Raw genomic sequence first — 22858 nt, forward strand, 5'->3', positions numbered from 1 at the left:
GGGGCCTTTCTTCTCCACGACCCATTTAATGTGCCTCAGGGCTCCTCCCTTATTCCTACAATTTTTAGTTTCTAGCTTCACCCTTATCTGACAACATCTAGGTTCCCTAGGTTTCACCATGTTGTCTTACGTGAATGGCACTCAGATTGTTGTATCTCTCGCACACAACTCAGACTCCATAGAACAAAAACTAAACTCTTGTTAAGAGCAGGATACCAACTGGATGGCCTCTAGCTGCTTAAACCAAACTTAAACAAAACAAAGGTCATGGTGGTCAGTAACAATCCATTACTCTGGGACCAACTTGATTGGCCCTCATCATTGGGTGGTCATGCATTCCTCAAACTACAAGTGAAAAGTCTGAGTGTCATACTAAATAGCAATGGCCTCCCAGGCTAAAAATCTGGCCTTCTTAGAGCACTAAGGAAGACCCTCAAATGGCTTCCAATGGACGCTCGTAGAATAGTGGTCCAAGACTGAATACTATTTTGCCATGATTAAGGGAATCCCCTTTACTTAGGTAGCCTACTTTTGGTTATCAAAAAACTGCAAGCCATTCAAAATGCCATTACCTGAATACTACTGATTATCGCTCATACTCAATCAGCACATCTGGGCATTGCCACACTTCACTGGCTGCCTATAAACAAAAATATCCAATTCAAAGTGCTCTGTGTTGCTCACCACCCATTGCACAAAAGAGGCCCATATATCCTCCATCAGCTTATAAACCCTTACATTGCCAAGAGAGAACTTAGATCCATCAACTTGTCTCTTATTGCTCTCCCCAGAGTTAAAATTAGGTGTGGACTGTGAACTCAGCTCCGCTCGCGGTGTTTGCAGAGTTTTTCCCACTCTGTGCTCCACTTAGAGCATGGAGTTCCAAAAAACACAGCTGAGCGGAGTATTTTTCCCCATTCATGCTCACCAGTGTTAAATTGGCGTGCGCGAGCAAGAAAAATCTTACTCAGACCACCTCCCAGCGAGATTTCTCAACGCAGGTGATCGCAGATGGTCGCTATTGCTCGTGTTGAAAAACCGTCAGTTTGCAATGAGGAGAGTGCCTCTCCCATTGAAAATCTACTCGAGTGGCAGACAAGAAGCAGAGACCTCTTGTGCTGCCTGTGATGCCATTCACTGTGATCTTTTGTGCAGGGCAAACACCAGGTGCTCAAAATTAGTGTGAATGCACTGTGCTGCTTGCAGAACCCCGCATAGCGTGGTAGAGTTTTTGGGTCATGCGGAACACCGCTAACTCCACCCAGATCTAGTTAAAATAGCCAGATGCAGAGGCCGTTCACTTGTCTATCTTGCCCCTAAACATTGGAACAAATTACCTCTATGCCTTAGATAAAACAATAATCCACGGAGCTTCAGAAAGCAACTTAAAACTCATCTATTTGTTAAAATGCTCAATTCCCAAGCTAAAGGCTCTTAGCACTGGGAAGTCTGTTCTGAGTAGCCATGAACTCTTTAAAAAACATAGAATATAATAGAATAGAATAATCAACTGCCTGTTCATTGTAGGCAGGTAGCATACTGGCCAACTCCTACTTCTTAACACTCTTCAGCCTACTGCCCTGTGGTTGTCAACTTCTCTAGTCTTGGTAAACGGTGGCACTCACACTGTCTCCACATTTCAGTGTTGCCAAACAGTGACTCTTTTTTCTGTGCACTTCGTTGGTAGTGGCCTAAAGACTACCCTTCACACTCAAATTTTGATAGTAGGGTGACACTATATTACAATTTCTTCCCTATGCAAGTGAATGTTGCAGTTTAGGTAATTAGCCACCTCTTTTGTACTTCCACCGGCTAAGCACCACCTGGCTTACTGCACAATTGAGAAAATCTCACTCACTCTGCTCTGTCTTTTGTTCACCCCATCTTGCGATGAAGACAATTTACACACTTCTACAGCAGGCTTTTTCTTCTCACTTCCCTGGTCCTTTTATGACTGCTAAGTCTTGCCCACACACTGTCTCTCCACTTGCCTTCATCTTGCTCTTTTATGTAGCCCTTTACAGAAGTTCTAGTTCACAGAGGATGTTGCCTTTTCCATTCTCCATTGGCCTTTTACTAGACCCCTTTTCTTCTAATTTCCTTGATACATCTCCAAACAAGCCCTGTTACCCTCAAGGATAGACACCTATTAACCCCCGTTCTGCCCTCCTTTTCATCTCAATTTTCTGTTTGTGCCCTCCTGCTTTTCTGGTTTCCAGATGGTCTTCCTTTCTATGGCCGATATTTTAATGTTGTATGGAAGAGGGGCAGGATCCAGTAGGTCAGCAACATCCATATTGTTACCTCAGTGGCATATAGTAGGTGTAACAAACTGCCCCACTCAGGGTATAAAAAATCCTTGTGAAGGTGAACCACAAAAGTTACCAAATAAACCTATGCTTAATCCTCTGATAGCTTGGCACATAACAGTCAGGCTTCACCTAGAGGCAATGTATAAGCTAATTATGCAGCACTCAAACAGCAAAAAAGCAAAATTGAAACACAAGGACATTCCCAACCAAGGTAGAAAAATAGAGTAAATTAAATAATTCAAATGACACCAACACGACAGAGATTCAACAAATAGAAATACAGTTATGATTTTTTAAAGTTTCCCTTTGAAAATAGCACCAAGAAGCACAAAGCAACACTTGAGGTTGTCCGGTTTCGCTGAACTGAGCCAAAGTCATAAATTCAGGCCAACCGAGACAGTCATATAAAGGGATCATGTTCATCCCATGCACAGTTTGCCTTAAAATTTGTCAAATTCCACTTGAGAAGCCCTAGACGGAACATTGTGTTTGCAGAAGCCACAAGTAGTCACTGTTGTCGTGAAGAGCTGGTCAAAAATTAAGCTTTGTTTTGGCCGGTTATGTGGACAGTCATAGCTGATGGGAAGAGCAGAATGCCATTGAATTGCGATTGGCGGGAGAGGGGGTAGATTACATCTGACAGTAAGAGCATGTCAGCACTTCACATTGGCGAGTGATGCGGATGGTCGGAGATCACAAAATGTCTGACTTTCTATCTGGAGTGTAGGACTGAAGTAGGAATAGTATATTGCACCAGTCAAGGGTCCAGGACCTAGAGACACTTTTTGGTGCTCAGGACTCACTCCAACAGAAGCATTCAGCAGGGTCCAGGCGAGTCCATTTGTGCTGGTCAGCTGAACATTTGCAAGGAAAGCCTCTGGAAGCACCATGAAACGCCCCTTTCATGGAGTGTTATGCGTGAAAGAGGTCCATATTTACAAGGCCATGAAAAGCCAATCAAGGTAGTTTTACCTAGCCACCAGAGTATAAAAAAAATGAAGCTGCAGTGACCCAGTGTGCTGCTAGGTCCTCGTAAATAAGGCCCTGTGTGATTTTGAATTTCATTTTATTTGATTATTTATATAACATTCACATGGCAAACCAAATTGTCCCTAATTGAGCCATGGGAAAAATTGGAAACTGCTGTTACATTATATGATCACAGATAAGGTGATGGCAGATATTGGGGGTCATTACAACCTCAGCGGTCTTTTAACAAGACCGCTGAGGGACCGCCATGCGGAAGACCACCAGTAGTGGCGGTTTGCCGCTCGGCGTATTATGACTGTTGGCTGCTCTCCGTCCTTTTTCCGATGGAGAGCCGCCAACAGCCATACTGGCGCGCGGCGGGGAAGTGGAGGTTGCTCCACCTCCACCGCCATGCCAACAGAACACCGCCCAGCGAATCACGTCCTGTGATTCAGCGCGGCGGTGTTCTGTTGGCGGAGTGGTGTTGGCAGAGCTGCCCCCATGGCTCCCGTCCCCTCCTGGAGGATCGACGGAACAGGTAAGTCGATCGTCCGTTAGGGGAGGGGGGCGGGGGGGATGTTGTGTGTTGTGTGGGTGCATGGGGGTGTGGGTCTGTGTATGTAGAGGGGGTGTGTGAGTGCGTGTATGCTTGCGGGCGGGTTGCGTGTTTTGGGAATGAGTGCGTGTATGTCTGTATGTGTGTCTGTATGGATGTGTGCGTGTATGTCTGTATATGGGTGTGCGTGTCTGATTGAGTGTGTGGATGTAGGCATGTATGTCGATGTCTGTGCGTGTGTGTGTTGGTGGTGCCTGCATGTGTGTGTGAGTTATGAGATGTTGGGGTTCGGGGTGGGGAGGGGCTACTTGCCACCTTTGGGGGGTGGCAGGGGTGGTGGGGGGTGTAGGGGAGGGAGTCGGATGGGGTGTGGGGGAGACCCCTATCAGTGCCAGGGAAGGAATTCCCTGGCACTGATAGTGCTTACCGCCATGGACTTCATGGCGGTTCCTACCGGTGGAAATCCACGGCGGTAAGCTGGGTCAAAATTCCGGCGGCGGTATTGTGACGGCCGCCAGGCTGGAGACCCAGGTCTCCAGCCCAGAGGTCGTTTCCGCCATGGCGGGCGGAACGGAGAAGCGGCGGATGACCATGGCGGTAACCGCCATGGTCATAATACTAAAAAAAAGACCGCCAGCCTGTTGGCGGTCTTACCGCCGCTTTAACACCATCCGCCAGGGTTGTAATGACCGCCATTGTTTTATGAATAAAAATAATACTTTAAAGGCCCTTAAGATAGACCAAAGATCAAGAAGTGTGCCGAAATAGTTATTTATATCTATCTTTATTTTCCATAATTTGGGTGGCTTATACTGAAAATCTCTAGTTCCCCTTCCATTTGACCTTTAACATTAAGAACTAAATCAAAGTGTGATTACCAGATCACAAACCTTATCAGGAGGAGATATAATTTGTAGCTTGAGCCAGTGATGCTGAGGGATGCAGTTTTAGATCCAGTCACATTTTTGATCTCTCAGGGTAGTATTTCTGACATGCTGTAGATGAGAAAGTAAGCATGATGCCTGTCTGCACTGCATAGGGAGCATTGGCATCATTTAATTCAGTCCAAATTAAGATTCTAAGCTTAGCATAACAAAGATCCTTATTCATATATATGAGACATTGCTTCAACGTTTTAGGTGAAAGAAGAACTAGAGTTTACAAGAGAGAAAAAACAGTGCTAGGCATCACAAAAGGCTTAGAAATGCTATCCTTTTTTGCATAGGAACGGATGTAGGCATACAAAGTGGGGGTGATATGATTTCTTAGAGGATCTGAGTAACTGCTGCTACCCTAGTAAGAGAACGTCCATTTTACCTCTTTTAAGCATAGTTCCAAACAGCAGCATCTGAATATCCATCGGACTCCACTTAAAAGCCCTCCTTGTGGTCTCTGGCTCACAAACATTGGTGTTACCATTTAATTTGAAAGGGAACTGTTTGTGGCTCCCTGAATCGATCAGGGTGAAGAAGTGGGATAGAACAATATAGTTTAATAAAGAAGAAAGTACACTTTCCCATATTATTTGAATCACAGCCTTCCTGTAAGGAAGAACTGAAGCTACGTGAAGGTCGAATCAGAAATGACAGCCACAGACCTCAGACGTAGTCCACTGTAAAAAATGCAAATGGTTAGGTAAGAAGGGATACATTTCAAAGGCCTAATTTAAAAGTTGGCTGGCAGCACCTCCTTTAGGGCGACATTGTAATTTACCAAATTACCCAAATCAAGAAATGAACGCTAAGCAAGTGGTAATTTCTTAAAATATTGGCAGAAGCTACCATCACAGCAGTTTTGGCAGTGTTTGTAAAGTTTGGTGCATGACCAAGCCGTGCACCAAACTGTATTCTTTTGTATTTTGAAAGTATTAATTTTTCAAAATACAAAAGGAAATGCTCCCCTCTCCTTGGGAGTCCACTCCCATGCCAAGGCCAACATTTAGTAGTTTTCACTTCCCCTTATACACCGGGGTTTTCCTGGTGGTGACGGGCAGTGAACACTGACCATTTTCCCATCTAAATCAGGTAGGTGGAAATACAGGTCTGCTTCCATCAGGCCTTATTCTGCAGGGCTTTTGGAAGGGTTAAACCACAGCAGAGACGGAGTAGTTTCCACCATGATTAAACTATGGTCCATCTGCATCTAAATCTGGTAGGCAGGCCACAGTCTTGGTTGTAAGGATACTCTGTTGCAACGGAGTATCTTTACCACCAAGAATTTAATCAGGCCTGAGTGTCTGCTTCTGCAGGACATCACCAAGCAAAATAACCATAACTACTCAGTCACATGCCTTGAGTGGAATTCAGACTGCTAACTTTTAAGGCATTCAGTAAACTTTACAGATTTCTGCAGTTATTTCACTGCAGGCTTCTCTAAGATGTTTCACAGTCACTGGAGCCCTGCAAACAGCCAACCGTTTTTCAACAACTGAGATCATGATGAAGGCTTCTTAAGGAGAGGTGACAGGACAGAGCTTTTTAATGGCTGCAGAACAGCCCCAGAATGAGGTGACAAATAAATCAATTTTGTAATGCTGGGAGCTATTGCCGCAGTGTATTCTTTCACAGTATTGCTTCCCCACCAATGCCAGTAAGCGTCAAAGTCATTACAAGTAGGACTTAAATGTTTTAAAAGGGATTTGCAACCTTTCATATTTATAACAACAGTGCTCAAATCCAGCTGTCATGTAACCCAATCCTAAATGTAAAATTGAGTTTTAGAATACCAAAAGTCTATTATTGGATTTTGAGCCCTGCAATATAATAAAACATCAGTACTTCAGTTGACAGAATGCATTAAAATATGAATAGGGAAAACAAGTGAATTGCAGTTTCATACATAAGACCTCTATTTTGGAAAAGAAAATATATTACAAATCCAAGCAAACCTGCAGAAAATGAAAAGATATTCATTGTTAAACTGAGAGAATCTAATATGTTGCCCATTCCCTATATCTTCTGGTTCAATTTTTATTGAAGTGGTGTAGCTCACCCAGTGTACAATTGTATTTTGTAAGTTTGCGCCATTTTTGCGTCAAAAAGCGGCGCAAATGCGGCCCTAAAAAAGTATAAATATGGGCCTTAGTGCGTCAAGAAGGGCATTAAAATCTCAACACAGATTTGCAGTGGCATTTAGAAGCCCACTGGGAAGGCAGGGCCTGGGACTTGTTTTTCATCTATCTTGCAAGGACAGCAAGCAATACAGGTCAATGAGCTTAGAAGTTTCCTTTTAGTCCTGTCGGTCAGGATAGCCTTTGGGACAGAAATGTAGTTAAAATAAAAAATAAAAAAAGTTCTCTTTATTTAAGACATCTTGACATACAGCAATTTTCTTACTATGTTGATGTCATTAGTTCTTAATTTGTGTCTGTGGTTACAGATGGTGAAGACCAGCACTCGTTTTGGGGACTGGACTATATCTTTCAAGATCAGACATTGCTCAGAGCAAGAGAGAGAGAAGGGCAGAAATGAGAAGAAGAAGGAAGCGAAAGGTAGGAAAACAATGACATAAGGCCCAAGAGTGGATGAAAACAAACCTACAAAAGTGACATAAAGAGACAGGAACTGTAGATGGTTGAAGTAAGAGGCAGACTCAACACTAAGCAGCCTGGGCAACTCGTCATTCAGCACTGCCAGCAGAAGGCTCCTAAGAGAACTGTTGGTTCGCCACTTATGTTTTTGTAAACAAATAACCAGTGGATGGTGCAGACTACAGCCTACTTCTACGTAGATGTATTAGGAATTGATACTTGTTAAATCCACAAAAATTTGCCCCAGGGTTAAAGCGAAAATATAAAGCGCACAGCACTATGAAGCAGATTTAAGTAAAGTGGTGCTGCACCCAGTGTCTCTTAGTGCCCCCCCACCGCCGCCATGTATTTAAAATACAGAGCACCATGGTGCAGGGCAGGGGGCAATTGCGGGGATTCCTGGGGGCAGGGAGGAGACATGCTAGGGAATTAATAACATCTAAAAATATAAAATAATTTCTTTTTAAACGTACCTCTGCCCTGCACCGCTCCTCTGCTCCTCTACTGTACGCAGGCAAAGGCTCCCAGCCTGCCCTGCAGCCAATCCTGACGCTGCTCAATGCAGCATCAGGATTGGCAGGGAGTGCCCAACCAGGGTGCTCCCAGGCAGACTGGGAGCCTGTGCAGGCTCTCTCCAACCCAGCAACGAGCCCTGTGCGCATGTGTGTTTGGCTGGCCCGAGACGTACACTCCCCTCTGCTCATCACCCCCAATGCCCTGCCCCTTCACAAGGAAGGGATAATAAATACAGTTTATTATATCTTCCTTTTGAAAGGATTTGCAGCGGTTACTACTGGAGGGGGAGACGACCCTCCCTCCATCCTTATGGAGGAGCCACCCTGCGCCTTTGATGTACTGTTCAGAGTTTACACCAACATTTTGCCGCTAACCATGAAAAGTACATGGGGCCCATTATAAACAATGATGTGCCCCTTTTAATGCCTACCCTGAGCAGATATTAAAAAAAAAAATTCAGCCCCCCACACTCCCCATTGCAGGAACGCCCCCTTGCATACACAATGCTTGCAACAGGCATAATGCAGCGCAAGGGGTTACAAAGTGGTGCAATCCATGCATTGCACCCCTTTGTAAATCTGGTGTGGTGATTTTGGTCTTGTTGGGCCATATTAGCGTAAAAAAAATGATGCTATTGTGGCGCAAGGAGGCGCTAGATCCTCTTAAATCTGGTCCTAAGTTTCCCTACCGTTTTATGGCCACTCGGCAAAGCTTAAAAACAAAAACAAAAGCATAGGACAGCCATTTAGGATAAGTCCTTCTAATCAGATTTTTTAACATATTTGTAACCCCACTGTCCTCTGCACCCCGCAAACTCCAGAACATGCTAATAATTTGGAAGTCAGATAACACTGTCAAGAACTCATGGCACTTACCAATGGGTAGTGAAGATTTTTTTTAGCATGTTCCTGATACACATTACTGCTTTTCAATTGGAACTCCAGGATCATCGCTATCGTCATTCTTTTTCATAAATATTTATGTCCGTCTCGGGCAATCATAATCAGGTATCTCGGGTTTAAAGTATTCCATTGTATGTTGATTCGTACAATCATTACCCATTGTCCTTGCTCTCAATTATGCCACCATGTCTCACCTATCTCCCTTTCATTTAAGAGAATATTCATCCATCTACTAGATATGGAATGAAGAAAATATCGAAAACGCACACGTTCAAATCATGCTTTCTGCGTTGAGTACACACGCTGATTAAGGGTAGCTGTAGTAAGTGTCCATCTTTTGGCAAATCTTATAATACTCATGCATTAAAAATAAATGGAAATCTTCAAATTCCATCCTCCTTCATACACATGCACAATCCACAGTTTCATGTGCCTGGCAAAAAGAAGTACTTGCATTAGAAGTACATGCATCAGAAATGAACTCCTAGCATACTTTAATACGTACAACAGTGTTTCTGGCTTTACATCACTATGATGTTATGTGTTAGGGTCATTAAGTGGAATTTAGGTAGCCATCTAAGTAGTGTGGAGTTAAAGACTAGTTATATTATATATTCCTTACTTTAGTACGTATGCTGAACCTCAGAGTAAGGATGAGCATGCAAAACCATACAAAAAATAGAAGTAGTTTCTAACATATAACACAGACAAAATCCTTGTTGACCAAAATAAATGTATACTCCTACATTGTTTATGGTCTGAGGAACAGAAGATATTGAGAACAATACCCAGATCATTATCTGCGGAGGGGACGGGTAAGATTAATGACACCATTGAGGTGTGACTAGACTTGAGAAATGTTTCCAGCCTCAAAGCGGTAAACATTAGAAAGGTATAATTTTTACATTTGTACATAAAAACCCATGAAACATTTGATATGTTCCTAGCAGCATTATGAAGTTTGTGTATCTTATGTCATTTTGGTACATCAGTGGATGAGATGGTTATGGACCAGCCAATGATTAATATCAACTCCTAAAGAATTCAAGAAAAGTTGTGATTTTCGGGTGGTCCCAAGTTAGATGAGGCATTCAAAACAGCCAAGACAACCAGTGTAATTCCTCTTGCTATGTCCTTCCTGCCTGTAATATTTGAGCCAGCTGGGTCTATGATGTTCCGGACGTGGCTCCTGTCTATTTCCCTGTTACTAAGCTGTGCCAGTAGTTTCCCTGCCTTGTCCTCCATGTTTTATTATTGTTTCTGCTTGGGTATCTGTGCTGATTTAAATTTATCCGTATCTAGGGTGCTTACTCTTCTGTTTTGAGGATTATGCATGTCTGCATTTTGTCTGATGGTGACAGAGTAAGGCAATTCTTTAGTTTGATAAGATTCTTCTCTAATTCCAAGTAAAATTGTGTTCATTTAGCTTGTCCCCATCTTCGTCTGATAAATTAACCCACGTATCCTGGTCATGTAAACCTCCTATCACATCACTGTGTTTGGCACCGTAGCAGTATTCTCTTTAAAATATTGTTCCACAACTTTGTCCATTCATTCAACTACTTCTCAGTTTGTTAGCTGCCATGCTGCCATTATCTTTTCTGTATTCCTACATTGCTTCGTCATTTCTAAGGTGGCACTTAGCGATGAATAGTCTGATATTCCTATCACTTTGTATTTAACCTCTGTGAATCTCTAAAGTGTTGCAATCAGCATAAAGATGTAATCTATTCAGGAGCACCTGTTATGCAGTCCCTGGTAGTAGGAGTAGTATTTGCATGCCCCATGCAGTGATCTCAACATGTCCGTCAGTCCCATTGCCTGAGTGAAGATTTCTTGCTTCCCATCCAGGGGATTGAGCATCTGTTTGGTTTTAGTTCTGTCAACCTGTGGGTGCTGTGTCATGCTGAAGTCCCTCCTATTATGCTCATGGCTTGAGTAGGCCTAGAGGTATTTGTCCCGGTTGCAGCAGATTAGCAGTCTGCAGCCCCCAGTGAGATGTATACTAATGCCATTGTTTCTTCCTCCCATGTCCACAAGACTGGAGTATATCATCATAAGTCAAGGTAATCTGATCGGACCTGTGTTCATGGAACACACTTTCTTTTTTATGAGGCTCACAACTCCTTTGGAGCCTGTGATGTAACTTGAGTGACTGGTTACTGTGTATTTCACTTTTCCCAACGTAGTTGGGGTCCTTTATGTGTGGTTCTTGAAGAAACACCACATCTGATGCATGTCATGTTAGCGCTTTGGTTACTAGTCCCTGCTTAATTTGATTTGACTTTCTAGTCCATTGACATTTTATATTAGTAGTTCAAGAGTGTGTATCATCAGGTTGCTGTGTCTGCTTTCTCCTGCTGTGTGGATCATTCCTTCTGGGCAGTGTGTCCTCCTTCTGTGTTCTGTGTGCCCTAGTGTTGCTGCTAACCAATGAACTCTACCTCAACTCCCCTCTCACCCCACCTTACCATGCCATGGTGTTTGAACTGGCCACTACCCCAAAGCATGGTATGTCCGTCTCACAACAGTCTCTAATTCTTTGAGTACCAGTATTGGTAAATGATATGCTTGAACTCCATTGTGCGATGTTGCTGCCCCCAAACAATTACTCCAGTCCACTATCTGTTTCCTGGTGATGCCCACTTGGTCCATGGGCTTCCATTTTAACATTGCAGTCCTTGGGGTAGTTCTCAGATAATATCCTCAGATGTCATCAGGGTGGCCACCGGCGGGGTTAAGCCTCCCCATCTGCCTCCTGTTCAGAGTCTCCTTCCCGTCCATTAGTTTTACCTGCCAGGACCTCCTCTTGTTGGGGGTCACCAGGGCTCGTTTCTGTTGGATGTCTGCCACCACTCTTGCCATTTCCGGTTTTGCTTGATCCTTGTCTGGGGATATGGCTGGACAGTGCCATGCCTTTCAACGTTTTCTAGGTTCCTGTCATCCCATTGTCTGGAACTTCTCCATGTCATTGGAGGTCAGGTATCCATTCCTATCTAACTAGACATCCTCCACTGCTGTAAAAAAGTGTGCCTCTCCCTTGTCTAATTTCCAGCATTTTGCCAGGAGGAAAAAGGCATAGCAGAGGTCCAGCTTTTGTAGATGTTCTTTGACTCCCATGAAGGCCTCTCATTGGTATACTGTAGTGTATTCTGGATATATGAAAACATTATCTCCTTCAGCCTTCCAAGTTCTCTGTATTCGAGCCACTTGCAGGAAGGCCTCCCTTTCTAGGAAGTTCAATAGTCTGGCCACAATTGATTGTGGTGATGTGCTGGGGAACCGCATCTTCCTAGGAACTCTATGCCCTTGTTCAACAGTGAACACTTCAAGGTTTTTTCCCCCATTACCACCAAAAATAGTGACTCTTCCAGGAAGAGTTCCATGCTGGGGCCCTCTGACCTCTCTGGTGTTCCAACCAGTTGAATGTTGTTGCAGCAGACATAGCCCTCAGCATCATTCACTTTCTCTGTCAGAGAGGCCATCTCCTTTTCCTGCACCCATACAGGTGGACCTCTCAGTCACCATGGTCCTGACCTGGGCTAGGGCTCTGTGTCTGATACTCTGTCCACCAGTTCTCCGTAGTTGACCCACAGGAGGTTCATCCCTTGCACCGCTGTGTCAATTGTGAGTTCAAAGGTCATCTTGATCTCCTTATTTGCTGGCACTAAGGCTGCTGTGTTCACCCCAATGTCTATGAGAGGCAGAGAGGAAGAAAATCATGATGTTGTGCCAGTGTGAGAAATCAATGCACGGTGAACCTAAAGCAAAAAAAAATCCTGCAGCTATGTGGGATACAGTGATGTTAGTCAGCGTGCATGTCCAGGTCTCTAAGTCTCACTGGCCACACTAAAGACAGTCGAGGATAGGCGCTGGGCCTCAGCAACAAGACAAGGTGGGGGTCCAAAACAGGAATGGGTCCATCCAGGAGGAGGCCCACAGACTTCCTCTCCACAGGACACACTGGACATGAAAAAGCAAAACAGGAGATGCATATAAAAGAGCAAACTCAAAGTGCCAAGAGGCTTAACAAAAGTCCAAAGCAAATGAAAATCCGAAGTTGGAATCACAAAGCATGCAACTTGGCTCTGAAAGTTGGATTTAACCAAACCAGCAGTCCAAAGGAGCCAACTGCAACAACCTTGTGCACCCATCCAGACCATACAAGAATGCAGCAGAGAGCAACAGAAAAAGTCAAATCACTAAAGCAATAGAACAGATAAGGGCATAGGTCCCTGAAGAATCCCTGTGACCTATACAAGAACAGAACTAATAAAAAAGGAGTCCCAACTATGACTCAATCTTGCTACCTTCATGCATCTAAACATACAGAAACACCAATGCCAGGGACCACCAAAGGAACAGTAACAAAAATTCAGGCCCATATTTGTACTTTTTTTTGCCCCACATTTGTGTAACTTTTTGATGCAAAAGCGGTACAAACTTACAAAATATAATTGTATTTTTTAAGTTTGCGCTGCTTCTGCGTGAAAGAATGACGCAAATGCGGTGCAAAAAAGTATAAATATGGGCCTCAGTCTCTTAGAAAGGCCAAGCCCAGGTGTTTTACCAGGATAACGAAAGCAAGGAAACAGATCAACAACATTCATATGCAAAATCATCATAAGCTCCAACATGGCACAGATTCAGCCAAATGAAAGCAAACAAAAACATAAAGGAACTTTAGCCAGTGACTTGGTTCAGGAGCCTGTGAAGAACAGGGCACTCAAACAAATAGGAGAGGTCCAGCAGAGCAAGGATTAAAAAGACTTGCATAAAAACACACAAGGATAACCCAGAGACTTGAAGATGCTGACATGAAAGGGGTGACATGCCAAAGGGGAAGCAAAGCTGCAAATCAAAATGAGGAACTAGGAAAATCTGAACAATACGCCCCAGAAAGAACCTGCTCAACCTGTGCCTAAATATCTAAACTCAGAGTAACCCCACAGCCTTGGTGACGGGCACCACGACTCCAGAACCTATGAGTGGCCATTGACATTTAAAAGAATAAAGCTTTACCAACACACAAAGGAACCAAAACTCAAAATGTTTACACAAAACATTCCAGTCAACTAAGCTAAAGGGCTTACCAGCAAAATCTACTCAAAGGTGTGCCACGCAGCAATGCATGAATGTGAATCAAGTGTAAGAGCCAAGAGAAGAACCCCTTGGCTCTTGTAGTCCATATCATCAACAACAATAGTTCAACAGACCATGATGCTGGCACTTATTCATTCATGGAAAGAGGCCAATCCCCCGGTGATAATTCCAAAAAGTGATAAAGAGGGTTTCCACCACATAGACACAAAGGAGAAAACGGTTACAATCAGCAAGGAAATACTCTGACTGACTAAATGCAACACTAAGGCCCATATTTATACTTTTTTTTAGCACTGCATTTGCGTAATTTTTTGACGCCAAAGTGGCGCAAACTTACAAAATACAATTATACTTTGTAAGTTTGCGCCACTTTTGCGTCAAAAAATGTGGCACTAAAAAAGTATATATGGGCCCAAGTATTTGGGCTATCGAGGCACGTACTAGAGTAATGGACATCAAACTGTTTTCCGCCACTAACACCTCCTGTAAAATAATGTCATAGGTGCCTCTGAAAACAACAAGTACACTTTCTCACAATGATTTTATAAAATGTTAACTACTGAAAGAAAGCTGAATAATTGTAGTGGGGATATAGAGTCAACGCTCTAACAAATACAGAAAAATACAGTAGCGCTATTAATCACAATAAGTATGTGCACTGTACAACAATGCACTAAAGCCACCCATTTCAAGATCTATTGTGGGCAATTGTCCAAAAGTAATGTTGTCCCATCTCTTTCTGCAATAGATCCAAAATGTGAAACTGATAAAATATTCCAATCAAGTAGTCCTTAAAGGGATTCTAAGGGGCTTCAAATATTTTTTATGAAAGTGGTGTTTACCTTGCCTTTTATTTTGCCTGTAGGGATATATATAGACATATAACATCTAACCCTTTCAGTTAGACCTAGAGTACACTGCACTGTTAACCAAAATAGCAGAGCTGACTGAACAAGGCATTTTGCCATGTGACCAGTGCTTAATTTGTAAAGAAAGAGGTGCTGGTGCCCAAAGCCCTTCTCTAAAACACGAGGCTGCTGCAATTAAATGTGCGAGCACAGAATACTAAGGCAGCGTAATCCCGAAGCCATCTTGGCCCCTTCAATCCATTTAAAGCCAATCCCTGCCCCTTCAGCTCACACCTGCAGCTTTCTGCTTTCTCCCCTTGTGACGCTTTTTCGTATTTCTCTTCCTCCGTCTTTCCCAAACTTGTCTTTTGCTCGCAGCAAATGCTTGAGGCAGAAGACTAAGCGCTGGCCCTCAAAAATAAGTGCTAGTGCTAAGTACCGGAAACAACAAGCACAAATTAAGCACTGCATGTGACAGTTCTAAACAGATTTAACAGTTCCACCATTGCAGGTATGTTTGGTTACCTCTTTTAACAGCATACCGAAATACATGATTGCCAACATGCTGAATGCACATCTGTAACTCTAAAAGTATCCACTGTGAGACAATTTGTCAGAAATGGGGAGGTGGGATGTTTGGGGATTATTTTGATGCTCTCTTGGCACCTACTTTCAACCAGGACATGAATGACAAAGGACATGACTGGTAGTCTATTGCAGAGTGGCCCACATCCATTCTTGTTTCTTACACTAAAATCACAGAAGTGTTTATCGGCGTGATGTTGCCTGGGTTACGCAGGAACCTACCAAATGCATCTCAAAGTAAAATCCTGGAGTCCTGCCAGGACATCTCTTTACACCCGCCCCCGCCGCCAGAGATATTTTTAGGCATGGGCAAAGTGGGCTATGGCGCCAGGCCCTAGACATTTATGGTGGTCCCCAGACAGGGCCAGCTCTGTTCTGCAGCGAGTCTTGTCCTGATGACCTTAAATATATATATTTTTTTATTCAGTATCTCCTTATTAGGTTTTTAACAAATGATCCAGGCCAGTATAGAAACATTACAAGTGTGAGATGATATAAGGCAGGTTCTAAATTTCAATGCGTGGACAGGTAATGAATACATTGGTGCAGAATAAGCACTGTAGTCATCCCGGGCACCACCCAATGCATGGACGAGACAGTATGAGTGGGCAATAATTAAGGGAGCTGGGTGTGACTGAGGCACTGCCTAATAGGGACATGAACATTAACTGGTGGCCAACAGTGGAAAAAAGAGGGTAGGCTTTGTGTCTGCTCTGAGTTTGGTACCTCTGTAGCATTCAGGACATTAGTGTATGGTAGCTGTGCCCAGGCGGCCAGGGAGATGGGGCTGCAGTGGAATGTCACCCAATGGTCGAGCAGGCCCTGCCAAGTTGTGGGTACACAAGGAAGCTAAGAGGCCAACTGTAATAAGGGGTGTGTGTTGCAATGTCTGGATGAAGGGGGCACTGTGAGCGGAGCACCACTCAAGGGGGATCAGGGGGTACCCATTCCTAGAATTCACCCTGGAGCATCTCAGAGCCTCATCATTGCTAGGAGGAGTGACATTAGTTCAATAGGTGGAGAGCACGGAGGCTGGAGGACGAGAAGCGCAAGTATTCAGTGCATGACATGTAGTCAATCAGGGGCTGCCAAAGGTGGGTGAAATTCTTTTCAGTAACTTCCAATTAGTGGGATATGTGTACCACTGGCATGACACGCCATGGCCGAGTAAACCCGGCCCTTGGTGGTGGGGTGGCCTTCGATTTCCATGCCAGGGGTATAAGTTGTTTCACTGCCCCAGTCATGGGCTGACACGGTACTAGTCCACATCAGTCATTGCCTCTAGCGTGACTGGTTTTACCCCAATGGTGCAGAAGTAAGCAGGAATGGGGAAACCCCACGTGTTCTTAATGTGGCTAAGGATCTCTTTCCAGAAAACACAGTTTTCCAGTGCATTCAGTAAATCGAGCAGAGAGCACGCCACTTACCCTTCACGAAACCCTCCATTCTCCCACCACTCATAGCCGGATAGGGTTTTATTCCACCTGGTTTTTCTCACCTGGAGCCCAATCTTGGTGCCTCTGTCACTTTCTTAGCTCCCCGAGATTAACTGCAGCAGGCACAGGGAGTCTTCAGGAGAGAGATAATGAGAGGAAGGGGAAAACAGAGGGAAAGTGTTAGTGCGTCTGACCTTAATAAGTAAACTTATAAGGGGACGCGAATAGGTCGATGAACCTTTTGACTCTCAATTAAGATAATCCCATAATAATTCCAGTGATTGCAGATCAATAATCAATAACCAGTACACAAATCAAGAATCAACAATAATCAATGACATTAATAAAAAATTGGGTCAGTAATTGTCACGCACCATGACGTTTCAGTCATGATTAAGCACACCTTTTAGTAAAAGTTAGACTATTTATTTCCCTATATTAACAATGCTAACGTCATGTAAATTAATAGCAAAATTCAAATGACATACATTCAGAAACAACACTGGCTGTCCAAAGTGACAGAAAAACGTAATCTAATCCAAGCTTGAAGTATTACACATTCTAAGGTCACAGTGCAACTTTATAACAAGGACAATTTCGCTACGAGATCACAAACAAGTAGATTCAGCAAAGAAATGTATGAAGCATCATTCCTTATTAGCAGATTTTCATTAGTGAGGATCCTTAACTAACATCAGATTAGCATCAGCATGTTGGGCTCCCTCCATGCAAAACAATTTAGTAACACGAATTTCTAAAAACATCTAACTATGGCTCTCGCAAAACAGTGTGGTTGGTACCTAGAAAGAAAAAACAAGTAGGCATAACAGACACATAGGTACAATTTATACCTCTCCTCGATTGACTCGGCAAGACAAGATAGTCTTTGCCATCAGGACATCAGTCAATCAGCAAGGCATCAGGATTCAGCATTAAAATGTTCAGAAAACGCAAAGTCTTTAAGCAATAAAGTTAAGCATGTCTCTTGTTATGACGCACTAGAAAATATTGACCTTTCAGCCAGAAAGAAAATGGGCAATGGGGCTGTCTTTTCTCGGTGCAGTCTTGTTAAGTTAAATTCACTAAAACCATTTCCCAAATCCCTATTGGTCAAGGGATCACATGTTCACACTTAGTCCAATAAAACTAAAACTCCATATCTATGAATTCTACCATTACTCCGTTCACATGTCGCTGGTTGGTTTTCCTTTCAATGTCCTCAACATCCAGCTCATCAGGTAACAATATTGTTGCAGCTTCTACTCCAGTCAGTTTCTCCATTGTTCTCCTCCTGAGAATGTTACATTTAGCAAGAACAGCATCTTCTAGCAGTTGGTTCTCATGAGAAAAGGTTCTCAGCTGTGAGCACATTTACCCAATACAGTGGAAAATAACAGTTTAACTCTCTAGGACAGCCATTTATTACATGTTAAGAAACACAGCTTGACATGAGGCCTGTCAACTAGGCCAAGACCTTCGCTAATTTAAGGCCTACAACTAATAAAGCTAATACATAATGCATAAGCTTTAATATGACATATTACCACATTAGTCAAATATATGCCCAACATTTCATAGTATTAGAGTATAAATAAGTATATTTTGTGAACATTGGCGGCCTCTCATCGTAATCACACTTTCAAATGTGTGCATTATTTTTCTACATTATTATATTTTCTACACAAATCCATTATTCAGAATACATGAATACTCATTAATAATTTTGATTAAAATATCTGTGCTAGCAATAGCAAACAGAGAGAGAGAGAGAGAGAGAGAGACAGGAGAGAAGGAGAGAGCATGGATGGATGGAAAAAGGGAGATTGTGCGGGTAGAAGAAAAGAGGGTGGTAGCTTTGAACATTTGTGACAGGGCTGCTTTTGGTTCCCCAGTCCGAACCACTGCTGTATAGCAGCCACTGCTGTATAGCAGCCACTGCTGTACAACCCACATAACGCAAAAATAAAATCCATTTAAGGTACAGCAAAATAATCCTCTACAATACTGCCCCTCATCAATAACACAGCAGATCACAGGTCAATGCAAGATGGTCATTGTTCAGAGGTAAACTTCTAATCAGTGAAATGAAAATCAGTGTTCGAGATGATGACTCAACAAGCTTGGCAAAGGCTCTCAATAGGAGCTGGCCTGCACTTCCGATGGGGCCAGTAATTCGTGTTATCAGCCCTCATCAGAACGGAGGGTGGTGAGGGGTATACCAAAGCAGTGGGGTGTAGGATGTGGGAAGAACGTCCTGAAAGGATGCTTGAGAATACCAAAAATACCAGAGTCTGTTATACAATTAGGGATTTGTGGTATCACTGTAAATATTCCGACCTATTCTGTTTGCTGGCTAGCGGTTAGTTTGATTAGCGATGTATTCTCATCTCCCGTTATCCTCTTCTGTCAGCAGCATCATGTAATTGTTGCCTTCACAGCTCCCTGAAGGATATTAAACCTCCCTTCTGTTAAAGTGCGTGGTGCATGCGTAGATCATACAAATAGGCAACCATACGCTCCTGGCCTAGGCATGCTCTAGAGCTGCTGCAGCCCCCTTGATTGTATTAGGTGACATTTCAATACGTGCCTTGCCTTCACCAAGACATATTCCAGGACTAGATGTGAAAAGCCATGAAATCCCAATCTATGTCCGGCTTCCTATATTTGTGTTCAGTCATTGGCACAGAGATGGCATGAAGGGCCTGGAAGCCACAACATCAGAGCCCTATAGCAGAAGGTGAGGAAAAAGAAGAAAAGAAAGCAACCGATCCTAATTTACAAGCGACACTCGAAGACGGGGATGACAGTGCATTTATTAACGCTTTTGCTGCTAAGCCCTTCCCTTCCAGGGCTGAGCCCTTTTTGGCTATTTGGGGTAGTTTGTGCTTAGGCCTCCATAACATTTTGTACACCTATTCTATGCAGGCAAAATTTGCGTCCTTTTTTCCAACATCCTGGGGATTCTAAAGGTGCCCAGGGTTTGTTGATTTCCCTGGAGGAGACTCAGAAAATAGGCAAAATATAGCTCTTTTTTTTTTTTTAAATAGGGAAAACGTACTTCAGATAAAAGCGTCAGTTTTTTTCCCCTTCAAAATGCCATCCACAAAGGGTCTCCTGTACTAAAGTCACCATTGTCGATGCATACAGAGCTGAAACAAAAAAAACCTATGGGGCTTATTTACAAGCCCCCGCGCCACCGAAGCGTCACTTTTTGTGAAGCCACGGTGGTGCTGTGCACTGCGCCGATTTACAAGGTGAGATTAAGCCACTTTTAGGGCCAGATGTAGCAAGGCATTAGCGCCTCGCAAACGGCGAAAAACGCCGTTTGCGAGGCGCTAATGCCTGTGCGCGATGCAGAAACACATTTTGCGAGTCGGAACCGACTCGCAAAATGTGTTTCCGACTTGCAAATAGGAAGGGGTGTTCCCTTCCTATTTGCAACTCGCACCGCAATGTAAGTTGATTTGTGACCGCAAAAGCGGTCACAAATCAACTCGCAGTTACCATCCACTTGAAGTGGATGGTAACTCATTCGCAAACGGGAAGGGGTCCCCATGGGACCCCTTCCCCTTTGTGAATGATCACAAAAATAATTTTTCAGAGCAGGCAGTGGTCCAATGGACCACTACCTGCCCTGAAAAATACCGAAACAAAAGGTTTCGGTTTATTTTTCAAAGTGCAGCTCGTTTTCCTTTAAGGAAAACGGGTTGCACTTTGAAAAAAAAAACCTGCTTTATTGAAAAGCAGTCGCAAACATGGAGGTCTGCTGACGACAGCAGGCCTCCATGTTTGCGAGTGCCCATAGTCGGTATGGGGCCGCAATTTGCGACCCACCTCATTAATATTAATGAGGTGGGTCATTGCGACCCCATACCGACTCGCAGAAGGTGTCTGAGACACCTTTCTGCATGTGGTTTTGCGAGTTGCAATTTGCGAGTCTCTATGACTCGCAAATTGCAACTCGCAAAACCATACTTACCTACATCTGGCCCTTAGTGTCTTAACGACACCTTGTAAATATAGCCCCTTAACATGCAGTACTTTGCGTGGAAGGGGCATGTAATGGGTGTTGCCAGAGGCGTTCCACACAGCACCCATTGCATTTTGACGTTGCCCCAGATTTATGAGATTTTGTAAATTTGAAGCAGCTCCAAAAACGAATGCCACCCCAGGGGTGGCCTTACCATAGTGCAATGAGGAGAAATGCTTCAATTTCTCCTAGTTTTTCACTTTTTCAATGTGTGCTGCAATTTGCAGCACACATAGAAAGAGCAAATTGCCATTGAAGATTGTTTTTGTGCAGGAAGGTGTCACTTTCTGCAGAAAAACAATCTCCCCTGCAATGCAGCCATCTTTGCACCATGGCACAAGGGTGGCTGCATTGGCACTCAGCAGCAAATTTAGCACCAGTGCAGGGGGAAACACAGGTGTGCACATATTCTTTTTAATATATCACATCCCTGTATTTCTAAAGTGACGCAGCGCAGCACTGACAATTTTGGCACAGCGACGTGCTACACCACTTTATTGTAAAGATGCCCCAACATTTTATACTGCATTTTTCTAAGAGGTCACCTATTTGCCCTATTTTTTGTGCTTTCAACCTGCTTCAGGTTTGTGGGGGAAAACAGTGTGAAACCTCATGGGTGATCCAGAAAAGCTATACCTTTGTGAAAAATAGACCAAATTGTGAATTCAGCAATGGGTCATATTTGGAGATCCCTCAAGGTTTTCCCAAGGATAATAACTGTTAAAATAAGGAAATATTGAAAAGGAGTAGGAAAAAAACTGGAATTTGTGACTACATTTTCATCTGTAACTTTAAGTCACAATGGCCAATTTTCAAAAGCAATATATCATTACGTCTGATAACCCCTTCTGGGTGCAGGCATAGATAGGGTTTGTAGGTTCTCTAGGAACTCAAGGTTCCCAGAGCCAACAACTGAGGTGCATCGTGCAATGGTTTTTCATTGAGTACTAAGTATAGACCAATTCTTATAGCAAAATAGGCAGAGTGAAACATTAGTGTTTCTGAACTGGGCACAAAAATGGAGTTTAGGTGCAGTGGTTATTTGTACATCTGTGAGTTTGCGGGTACCAGTACTAGCAAAATATTTTGAGGGCATTTTTCAAAATGTCATCTTTCCTATACACTGGCTTTCAATTGAAAGGCACACATGCAGCTAAATCCAATTGTTGATAACAAATGTTCTACTATTTTATGCTCCCACAAGTCTACCGATAAAAATGGTACCTCACATGTGTGGATAGACCTAGTGCCTTCAACAGGAAACAGCCCAAAATGCAACATGGATGCATCACATTTTTCTACTGAAAACTGGCCCTTTTTTCCAATGTGGCAGCTCTAGATTTTGGACCCTAGGTCAGCCGCCACCTAGGAAAACCTTGCCAGCCTGTACATTTTTTAAAACTAGTATCCAGGGTGAGCTGACTTGTATGGGTCTCACCAGGTTTTTATTTACCCAGAAACCCTTGCAAACCTCAAACTTTGACTAAAAACACATTTTCCTCCCATTTCTGCAATGGAAAGTTCTGGAATCTGGGGGAATCCACAAACTACTGTCCACCCGGCCAAGTGCCTGCGACAGGAAGTGGCCCAAAACACACCATGGAAACATCTAATTTTTCTAAAGAAAACTGACCCTCTTTTTCTGATCTGTGGATTTTGGACCCTAGCTCAGCCAGCACCTAGGGATATCAAGTGAACCTGTACATTTTTAAAAACTAGACACCGAGGGGAATCCAGGATGGTGTGACTTGCATGGATCCGATTCGTTTTTTTTACCCACAGTACTCTGCAAACCTCAAACTTTTCCTGAAATAACGCATTTTCCTTATATTTCTGAGATGGGAACTTACGCAATCTACAGGACTCCAGAAAATTCCTACCCCTGGACACTGCCCTACCTGTGACAAAAAAAAACACTGCCCCACTTGTATGGCTGGGCCTAGGAACAGATCAAAGCAAGGACAATGAGATCACTTCCTTGGCGACTTCTATTGACTTTGGTTGGATCCGTCCCTGTCGCTGGCAGCAGGCCCAGCCACACAAGTGGGGCAGAGTTTTGATCGACAGGGGTG

The sequence above is a fragment of the Pleurodeles waltl genome, chromosome 11 (assembly GCF_031143425.1).
Source record: "Pleurodeles waltl isolate 20211129_DDA chromosome 11, aPleWal1.hap1.20221129, whole genome shotgun sequence".
Lineage (NCBI taxonomy): Eukaryota > Metazoa > Chordata > Amphibia > Caudata > Salamandridae > Pleurodeles > Pleurodeles waltl.